This window comes from Pantherophis guttatus, chromosome 4 (assembly GCF_059756535.1).
Source record: "Pantherophis guttatus breed Tessera chromosome 4, ASM5975653v1, whole genome shotgun sequence".
Lineage (NCBI taxonomy): Eukaryota > Metazoa > Chordata > Lepidosauria > Squamata > Colubridae > Pantherophis > Pantherophis guttatus.
In genome coordinates this window covers 144,066,299-144,075,730 of record NC_142066.1, presented here as the reverse complement: position 1 = coordinate 144,075,730, position 9,432 = coordinate 144,066,299, and the positions used below count along the sequence as shown (strand labels likewise).

Below are 9,432 nucleotides of genomic sequence, written 5' to 3'. Positions count from 1 at the left end.
GTACCTGGCTCCCTGCCATGTGGCAACGGCCCTGCCCGAGCTGCTTAACGTTATAGCCGAGGTGGCGGTGGACACCCCCAGACTTGTTATCATGGGGGATTTCAACCTGCCATCTATCGGTGAAACGTCTGAGGTGGCTTGAGAGTTCATGGCTTCCATGATGGTCATGGACCTTACTCAGCTAATTCATGACCCCACTCACACAGGGGGACACACTCTGGACTTAGTTTTTGTCTCTGGTCAGTGGTTGAGTGGCCTTGATATAGGGGATATAGCCATCGAACCCTTGTCATGGTTTGACCACTCGCTCCTTTGACTGGACTTTCTAACCACTGCACCCCGCCGCAGGGAGGTGGGACCGACCAGGTGGTTCCGCCCCAGGTGCCTGATGGATCCTGATAGGTTCCAGATGGAGCTTGGGCCATTTCCTGAGATTCTGGCTCATGACTCGGCTGAAGACCTGGTGGCTGCCTGGGATAGTGCGGCCACTGGGGCCTTAGACCATGTCATGCCTTTGCGGCCTCTGACCCGGCACTGAACTCACCTAGCTCCTTGGTTCTCCGAGGAGCTGAGGGAGATGAAGCGCCGGAAAAGACGCCTAGAGAGTAGTTGGAGGACCAGCTGCTCCGAATCTGACCGAACACAGGTGAGGTCTCACATTAAGACCTACCTAGTGGCGATAAAATCGGCGAAATCTAGCTATTTTGCCACTCTTATCGCGTCATCAGATAATCACCTGGCCGCCCTGTTTAGGGTGACTCACTCCCTCCTCCATCTGGAAGTGCGGGATGACCCCTTGCAGGGTTGAGCCAAGGATTTTGTGCAGTATCTGTATGACAAAATCGCTCAGATTCGGGAAGGGCTGGCCTCTGACTGGGTATGTCCGGCGGAATGACTGAGGCAGGTCTTGAGAGTGTTATCTGGGAGGAGTTCGATCCTGTGGCTCCCGAGGACATGGACAGGATCCTGGGACAGCTGAACACGACCACATGTTTATTGGACCCGTGTTCCTCCTGGTTGGTACTGGCTTCCCAGGAGGTTACACGAGGCTGGCTCCAGAGGATTGTTAAGACTTCTCTGAGTGAGGGGGTCCTGCCGGCCTCTTTGAAAGAAGGGGTGGTGAGGCCCCTCCTCAAGAAGCCCTCTCTGGATCCGGCTGTCCAGTCTCCAACCTTCGCTTTGTTGCAAAGGTTGTTGAGAGTGTGGTGGCGCAGCAGCTTCCCCGGTACCTGGATGAAGCTGTCTATCTGGACCAGCTCCAGTCCAGCTTCCAGCCTGGGCCCAGCACGGGAATGGCATTGGTCGCGTTGGTGGATGATCTCTGGAGGGCTCGGGATAGGGGTTGCTCCTCTATCCTGGTCCTGTTAGACCTCTCAGTGGCTTTTGATACCATCGACCATGGTATCATGTTGCACCGGTTGGAGGGGTTGGGGTGGGGGGCACCGTTCTGCGGTGGTTCTCCTCCTAGCTCTCTGACCGGTTGCAATCTGTGTTGACAGGGGGGCAGCGGTCGACCCCGAGGCACCTTGCTTGTGGGGTGCCACAAGGGTCGGTCCTCTCTCCCCTTCTGTTCAACATTTATGTAAAGCCGCTGGGTGAGATCATCTGTGGCTTCGGGGTGGAGTTCCATCAGTACGCTGATGACACCCAGCTGTACATCTCCACCCCAGGCCACCCCAACAATGCCCTTGAAGTGGTGTCCCAGTGCCTGGAGGCCGTACGGGCCTGGATGGGGAGAAACAGGCTCCGACTCAACCCTTCCAAGACCGAGTGGCTGTGGCTTCCGGCGTCCCGATATAGTCAGCTGTTGCCATTGCGACGGGGCGCTCCCATGTGACACCTCTCATGTGCGAGCTGCACTGGCTCCCGGTGGTCTTCCAGGTGCACTTCAAGGTGTTGGTGACCACCTTTAAAGCGCTCCATGGCTTAGGGCTGGGGTATTTACGAGACCGCCTTCTGCCACCAATAGCCTCCCATCGTCCAGTACGCTCACACAGAGTGGGCCTCCTCAGGGTGCCGTCTGCCAGACAGTGTCAGCTGGTGACCCCCAGGGGGAGAGCCTTCTCTGTGGTGGCGCCCACCCTCTGGAACAACCTCCCCCCAGAGATACGTACAATATCAGACCTCCGGATTTTTCGTCGGGCCCTGAAAACTTATTTATTTCAACTAGCCGGGCTGGCTTGATCCCACAGTTTTGGGTTAAATTTTAATTGATTTTAAATTGGGTTTGTTTTAAATCGTGGCCAAAAATATTTAATCATTTTAAACTGTTTTTACATTTTGTATGTTCTGTTTTTATTTTGGCTGTTCACCGCCCTGAGTCCTATTGGAGAAGGGCGGTATATAAATTGAAACAAACAAACAAACAAACAAACAAACAAATGCATAAAGCTAATATTTTTGCCATTAGGGCTGGGTAAAAAATAAATGCATCATTTATATTGAACAGTTGAATGTTTTTATCTAATGAATGTTATTATCTAATGTTATGTTTAATTTTGAAGAAAAGAAGAAAAGGTTAAATAATCATAACCTTTGTAACATTAATATCCAAAACTTTAATTAATATTAATAGAAAATATACATTTCTCTGTAATCATTATTATAAGGTGTCTAAATAACTAACCATTAAGAATTTAAGTATTCTAAAATAATATTTATTCTACCAAAACTGAAAAGATGAAATATAGATGGTTTTTGTGGCTATCTTATTGTCTGTTTAATAATATGTTAAAGGTTGAGCTAACTCTTTATTAATACTTTATGTGTATATCTCTAATTTCTTCATATGTCACACAATTAATTGCTATATGTACTACAATTACAATTAATTAATTGATATTTTGTATATTTTTGTTATATTAGCAATGTTATAGTTTTGATTGTCATGATCTAGAAGATATGAAGATTTGTTATTTATTCATTCATTTTTTAAAGATTTTTACCTTATCTTTATTTTTTTTTAAAAATATATCTAATGAACATTCTTTTTCTTATTTTCCCCATAACAACAACAACCCTGTGAGGTGGGTTGAGCTGAGTGACTTTCCAAAGTCTCTCAGTCTACCTTCATAACTAAACTAAGCTGTGACTAAACTCAAATTCTCCCAGTTTCTAAGCTAGTGTCAAGGTTCCAAGTAACACCCCCAACAATAGAAGATTCCGATGCTTGAATTTCCTCAAAGTTCCATTTTATTAGAGATGTCATATTGGCACATCTGGGAAAACCCGAATCTGAAAGCTTCCAGGTTTTCCCCACTCAAAGGAAAGTCTAAGTCCCTTCCCCTGCACCCACATGTCTGTCACATGGTCCAATCAATCCACCGTCCCAACTAGAGATGCCTCCTAATCACACCACTCCAGGTGCATGTCCTTGACTCCCAGAGAAAAGAATGTTGTTATGACTATATATCACCCATGCTCCATACAATCCCCCCTCCCAGTTTCCCACAGTAGTAAATGTGGCAGGCCTGAAGGCCCAATGCAAAAGATGGCTTCCAGGCCTGACAGCTAGTACCTTAATGTTTAAATAAAACTGGCTCCTTAATCTTTATTAATAAAATATTAAAATTTTAAAAACAACATTTTAATTATTATTTTTTAAAAAAAACAAAGTTAATTTATTAAAACGATAATACTTAAAATATTATAAAATAAAACCCAGCTCATTGACAGTAAGCAAGTCACCCTTAAAAACCATATTTTTCCCTAAGGGAAGAATCATCTTTGCATAAATTGTGAAATCTTGCTTTCACTTTGAAGATAGTCACCATCATTTCTTAAGGTCAGAGGGGAAAAAGGACTTTTTTTGTCTTAAGTCAGCTTTTCTTTAACTGTGGCACCTTGCAAAACATTGGCAGCAATGGTGGGTTTCACATTATGTTACTATCGGTTCGCCACGCACATTCTCTTCATGCGCCCGGTTCCCACATGTGCCCACCTGCAATTTCTGGTACTGGTTCAGGAGAACCTGTCCGAACTGGCTGAATACCGCTTCTGATTGGCAGGCTGTAAATTATTCCCTCCCAGGGTTGACATATGGCAACCATTTTATTTTTCCCTCACTTATGCTGCATTGCAATTCACTCTTCAGAGTGAGGGATTAAATCAGATGACAGAATTTTGCACAGAATATTTGTGCTCTCCACATATAATTATATCTGCTGCATTAAAGAAAACAAACCAGGCTTCAAATAGGATTCTGGAATGGCCGTGTTTCTTTGCAAATGAAGTCTCTTAATTAATATAAGCAACTATAAGAAATTGAAAAAAATAAAATAAAAGTAATAAAAATAAAATAAAATAAATAAATAATCAAATCAAATCTGTAGTGTATTTTAGGTTTAGGTTTATTTGATTTGTATACCGCCCTACTCCCGAAGGACTCAGGGCGGTGAACAGCCAACAATAAAATACATAAATACACAAAATTTAAAAACCCGATAAAATCAAATTAAATTATTTGGCCCAGACAAATTAAAATGCCCCAATAATTTAAAAACAGATTAAAATTTACGTATTTAAAAAGGGAAGAGATCAGGCCAAGCCCGCTTGATGGAATAAAAAGGTCTTCACAGCACGGCGGAAGGAGCGCAGATCTGGGATTATGCAGGCCTGTTCAGGCCTGCAAAAGTAAAAAAGACACTTTCTGGCAACCTTCCATTTATTGTCTCATGTCTACCTGGTGTCATGACCTAAAAACACTGGCCTACTCACTGATGGCACCCTGTCTGTGAAATACTTTCAAGAAATATTTATTGTACAAGAAGGCAACTCTTGGCCTAGATTTGCTAAAGTACGATGCTCAGCATTCCTTGCTTTAAGCCATCTTCCCTACAGCTGCTGAAAACTGATTCAGCACCATCTGGAAGGTCATATGCCGTCTGTGCCTGGACTCTTGCGATAATATTTCAACACTAGGCAAACATCATACCTAGACAGACAGCCAGCTATAGACAATTTTTTCCAGCTATCTAATATTTAACTAACTGTTTTTTATGTTCAATTATTATTATTTTCTCAAAAAAGAATGAGTGTCCACGATATATAAAAATCTTTTTTATTTTAGCTGTCCCATTTTTGTGCCTTTAAAAAAAAAAAAAACTAGACTACATTTTTTTTGTCAGTAAAGGTACCTAGACTTTGATGTTTCAAGTAACAAAACTATTGCTGTCATGGCTCCCTGGAGAAATTTTTCTTCCCGCTTAATTGACCAATTATTACTACTACTCAGATCATAGCCTCTCTCAGCTTTGCTTCTTTCCTTTCCTTCCTAGTTATCTCTCTCTCTCTGTTACTATATTAAATGAGCCTCTTCCTCCTTCAGTGGGGCAGTGGTCATACTTTTCAGCTTTTTAATTTCTTTGTATAAATTTGCCTGTTAATAACTTAGCCATATTATGCCCAGTCATTTCTGCTTTTATATATAGCATTCAGTTACTCATTCCTTGAAGTAACTTGTTGCTTTTCTTCTTACTATACAGATTTCATTTCTGGCCTTTTCTTTCAATGCTATGTGATAAAACATCTGAACCAGAGCTTCTTCTGCTTTTGGATGTCTGATTTAGTGAAGGTTATATTTCATCAATTATAAACTGTAATGGAACTGCACAAACATCAATGGGTGAAGTGCAAACGATAGAATAAAATATAAGCCATCAAGGTTTATAACCTGTCCATCATCACCATCTCAACAGTTAGATATTTGTTGTGGCCCTCAAAACCAAGTTCTTTCCTTGCGCAGTTGAACCACTGTGGTATGGTGGCTAAGGAAATGGATTAGGCCCACAAAGGCCCACACCCAATCCATCCTCAGATGTGGAAAATCACAGAGTGATTTGGAAGCTAATCACTATCCCTCAACCCATCTCACCTCGTAGTTTAGACTGATGGGGATAAAATGAAGGAAGATCCCCATATCAGCTTTCTTGAGTTTGTGAAGGAAGGGCAAAATAATTTTGAGGAGAAAGATAGCTACCATAAGAAAGAAAAGAAAAAGACTGATGTACTGTAGTGACTTGGCTTTCATTCCCAGGACCACTGGACATTATGCATTTACTTAGAACAATCTGGAATTAAAAGTTTTGACAAAGCTATCATTTTTAAAGGGCGTATATTTATTCCTAGGAAAAAAAGAGGCTGTAGACAAGAGGAGAACAGTTTCATCAACCTTAGCAATTTTAAGATGTATAGGCTTTAGGTCCCAGAATTCCACCAATCAGGATGCTGGATGGAGAATTCTCAGAGTTCTATAAGTCCACAAACTTATAGTTACCAAAGTAAAGAAACTGAATGATTATATTTATAAGTAACCCTCTCATAAGTACAGGAAACTCCATTGCACTTCATTTCTCTGAAAATTCTCGTCTTTCAAAAGAAATTTCAAAAGCTAAACTCCTTCATATAATATGAATGGAGATACTTGTGTGTAGTTCAATGGTGGTTTTTAAATTTTTTTACTACCGATTCTGTGGGTGTGGCTTGGTGGGCGTGGCATGGCTTGGTGGGCGTGGCTTGGTGGGCGTGACAGGGGAAGGATACTGTAAAATCTCCATTTCCACCCCACTCCAGGGCAAGAATACTGTAAAATCTCCATTCCCTCCACACTCCAGGGAAAGGTTACTGCAAAATCTCCATTTCCTCCCGATCAGCTGGGACTCGGGAGGCAGAGAATAGATGGGGGCAGGGCCAGTCAGAATTTTGACTATTGGTTCTCTGAACTACTCAAAATTTCTGCTACTAGTTCTCCAGAACTGGTCAGAACCTGCTGAAACCCACTTCTGGTGTGGTTGTATTTCTGCATAGCATTAGCTGGAATCAGAGTAGGGCAGTGATGGCAAACCCTTTGGGCTGGGCATGTCAAGAATTTGGAAAATGCCTAACGACTTTGCTGGCAGGTGTCACATATAGACACGCTCCAAATAAAAGAGAAACAGTTTTTTACAAATTCATGTATAATTCAACACACAACTTCTTCACATGAATGCAAATGCTGATTTTACATGATTGCTGACAGTGTACTCATTTTACAAACTAAAGTTGCAGGTGTCCTCTGTGCTTGCACCTTGAAAATGAGCTTTGCTGCAGAAACAACCATTTTATGGCATGGCTTGAAGACACAACTGAACCAGAGGTGGTATTCAGCAGGTTCTGACCAGTTCTGGAGAACCAGTAGTGGAAATTTTGAGTAGTTCGGAGAACCGGTAAATATCACCCCTGACTGGCTCCATCCCCATCTATTGTCTGCCTCCTGAGTCCCAGCTGATCAGGAGGGAATGGAGATGTTACAGTATCCTTCCCCTGTCATGCCCACCAAGCCACGCCCACCAAGCCATGTCACACCCACCAAGCCACGCCCACAGAACCAGTAGTAAAAAAATTTGAATCCCACCACTGAACTGAACAATGTGGCTACCATGTTTTTATCACATTTTGCAAGTTGATCTCTCTTACACATCACCGCCATTCACAATTCTGAAGATGACAGATCACATGGTGATAAGGATGGTGAGAATTGATTTTCAGCTAGTACAAGACTACATATTTTTTTGTATTTGTGTTTGTTCAGTTTTTTGGTAATGCAAGCAGGGAGCAAAGTTGCAGCTGAATGTTGGTGAACATTGGCCTGTTACCCAAAACATTGTAGCAAGTCATCTTTGACATGCATGTCACAGGTTCACCTTCACTGGTATAGGGTGATCATGAGATAGCTTTTTTAATTACATCATATGATTCTTTGATTTTTAGCAGCTGGGTGTAGTATTCCATGCTTTGTAACTTACGATGTTATAAAAACCCAACCTAGGGGTGTCTGTGGATAGAAGTTAAAAACAAAAAGGCTAAAGTTTGCTATTGCAATATATTAAACAACTGTTTAACTTAGCAACAGAAATGTTGGGCTTCATTATGGTCATAAGCAGGGGTATAATCCAGCAGGTTCTGACAGGTTCTGGAAACCCGATAGCGGAAATTTTGAGTAGTTCGGAGAACCAGAAAATGCCACCTCTGGCTGGTCCCAGAGTGGGGAGGGAATGGAGATTTTGCACTATCCTTCCCCTGCCATGCCCATCAAGCCACGCCACACCCACCAAGCCACACCCACATAACTGGTAGTAAAAAAATTTAGATATCACCATTGGTCATAAGTCAAGGACTACCTGTCCTGCACTGGAGAACTCATGATCACACACTTAATTGATGGGTGGAAATTGGCTATATTTAATTCCACCACCACCCCTGCAAAATACATCAAAAGAAGCTCAAAACTATTGTCAACCAAAGAGGATGGAATATCCTAAGAACATAGTACTGCTTACTGATTCAGGAAGAAACACTTGTTACAGGAAACATTTGATCTGATTTTTTTTTAAAAAATAAAAATAAAAATAGGATGTATGATTTAGGATAAAGTCTTATTTTATCCAATCTGTATTTATAGGAGTTTGCTGATTATACTACATAGAGAGTTCTGTGGTCTCCATGGCAACACACGATCTTTCACAAACATGTGGTATATACGACTGACCTTCTTGGAATTCTGTGGCGCTAAAGTTACAGCCCATAAAGCTAAAGTATTCATTTCAAGTTGTTTAAATTCATGTGTATTTTTTTTTTTTTGCAAAAGAATAATAAATACATTTAGCCTATTTGTATTTTATTGGGAAGTATATTTGCAAAGCTAGATTTTCCAGTTTATTAGGCTGAGCCATGACAGCTTAACCATCAAGGCAAGCATTTTATTTTTTTATGTGTATGTATTTTCTGAGAATGTGCATGGCATCTGGGTAGGATAGCTGGTGGTTAATGGAAAATGTCACAGCAAACAAGATTTTTTTAACATATTTATAATAATCATGATTCACCCATATGAACCTGGCCATTAAAAAGAATATATTTCTTGTGCCTGATTATGTTACATATTAACAGAAAGTGTATGTTACAGTAGATATAGATATATATATGATATAAGTATAGGTATATAAATATAGTTGATAGATATAGATATGGTATACACATACAATATAGTACATTTTATTGTATTAGGGGATATGATTATTTATTACATTTTTTTTGTTCCCTCTCTCCTGATTACAGGATAAATTGCAGGAAAATGTGACCTTATGGAAACCTTTTCCACTGGAATGAACTTCCCATTAAAAGAATCAACCAATGGAATTTTGCTTGGCTTCTGTCCATTGACCCAATCAATTGTTCACCACCATTTCTTTCAGCTTTATGTCCTAAAATCCTTTATGGATGGTCAGGAGGTGATCTTAAAACTTCCTATGGCTCATTAGTGGAATTTGGCAAAATTCCTAGGCAATGGCAAGTCAGTAAAAGAGCCTTCAGGCAAGGAATAGTTGCTAAGCTTCCTCTTGATAACTCACAGCTTTTTAAGAGATAGGCATTATCAATGCCCCATGCATATCATGA

At 41.2% G+C, this 9,432-nt stretch overlaps 1 long non-coding RNA gene across 1 annotated transcript; it reads left to right on the top strand.

The window, feature by feature from the left end:
- The first annotated feature begins 8,533 nt into the window (after positions 1 to 8,533).
- On the top strand, positions 8,534 to 9,174 carry LOC117655020 (uncharacterized). The gene is made up of 2 exons (XR_004588498.1): positions 8,534 to 8,570; positions 9,094 to 9,174. It is a non-coding gene; the product is annotated as an uncharacterized LOC117655020 (long non-coding RNA).
- The last annotated feature ends 258 nt before the right edge of the window (positions 9,175 to 9,432 follow it).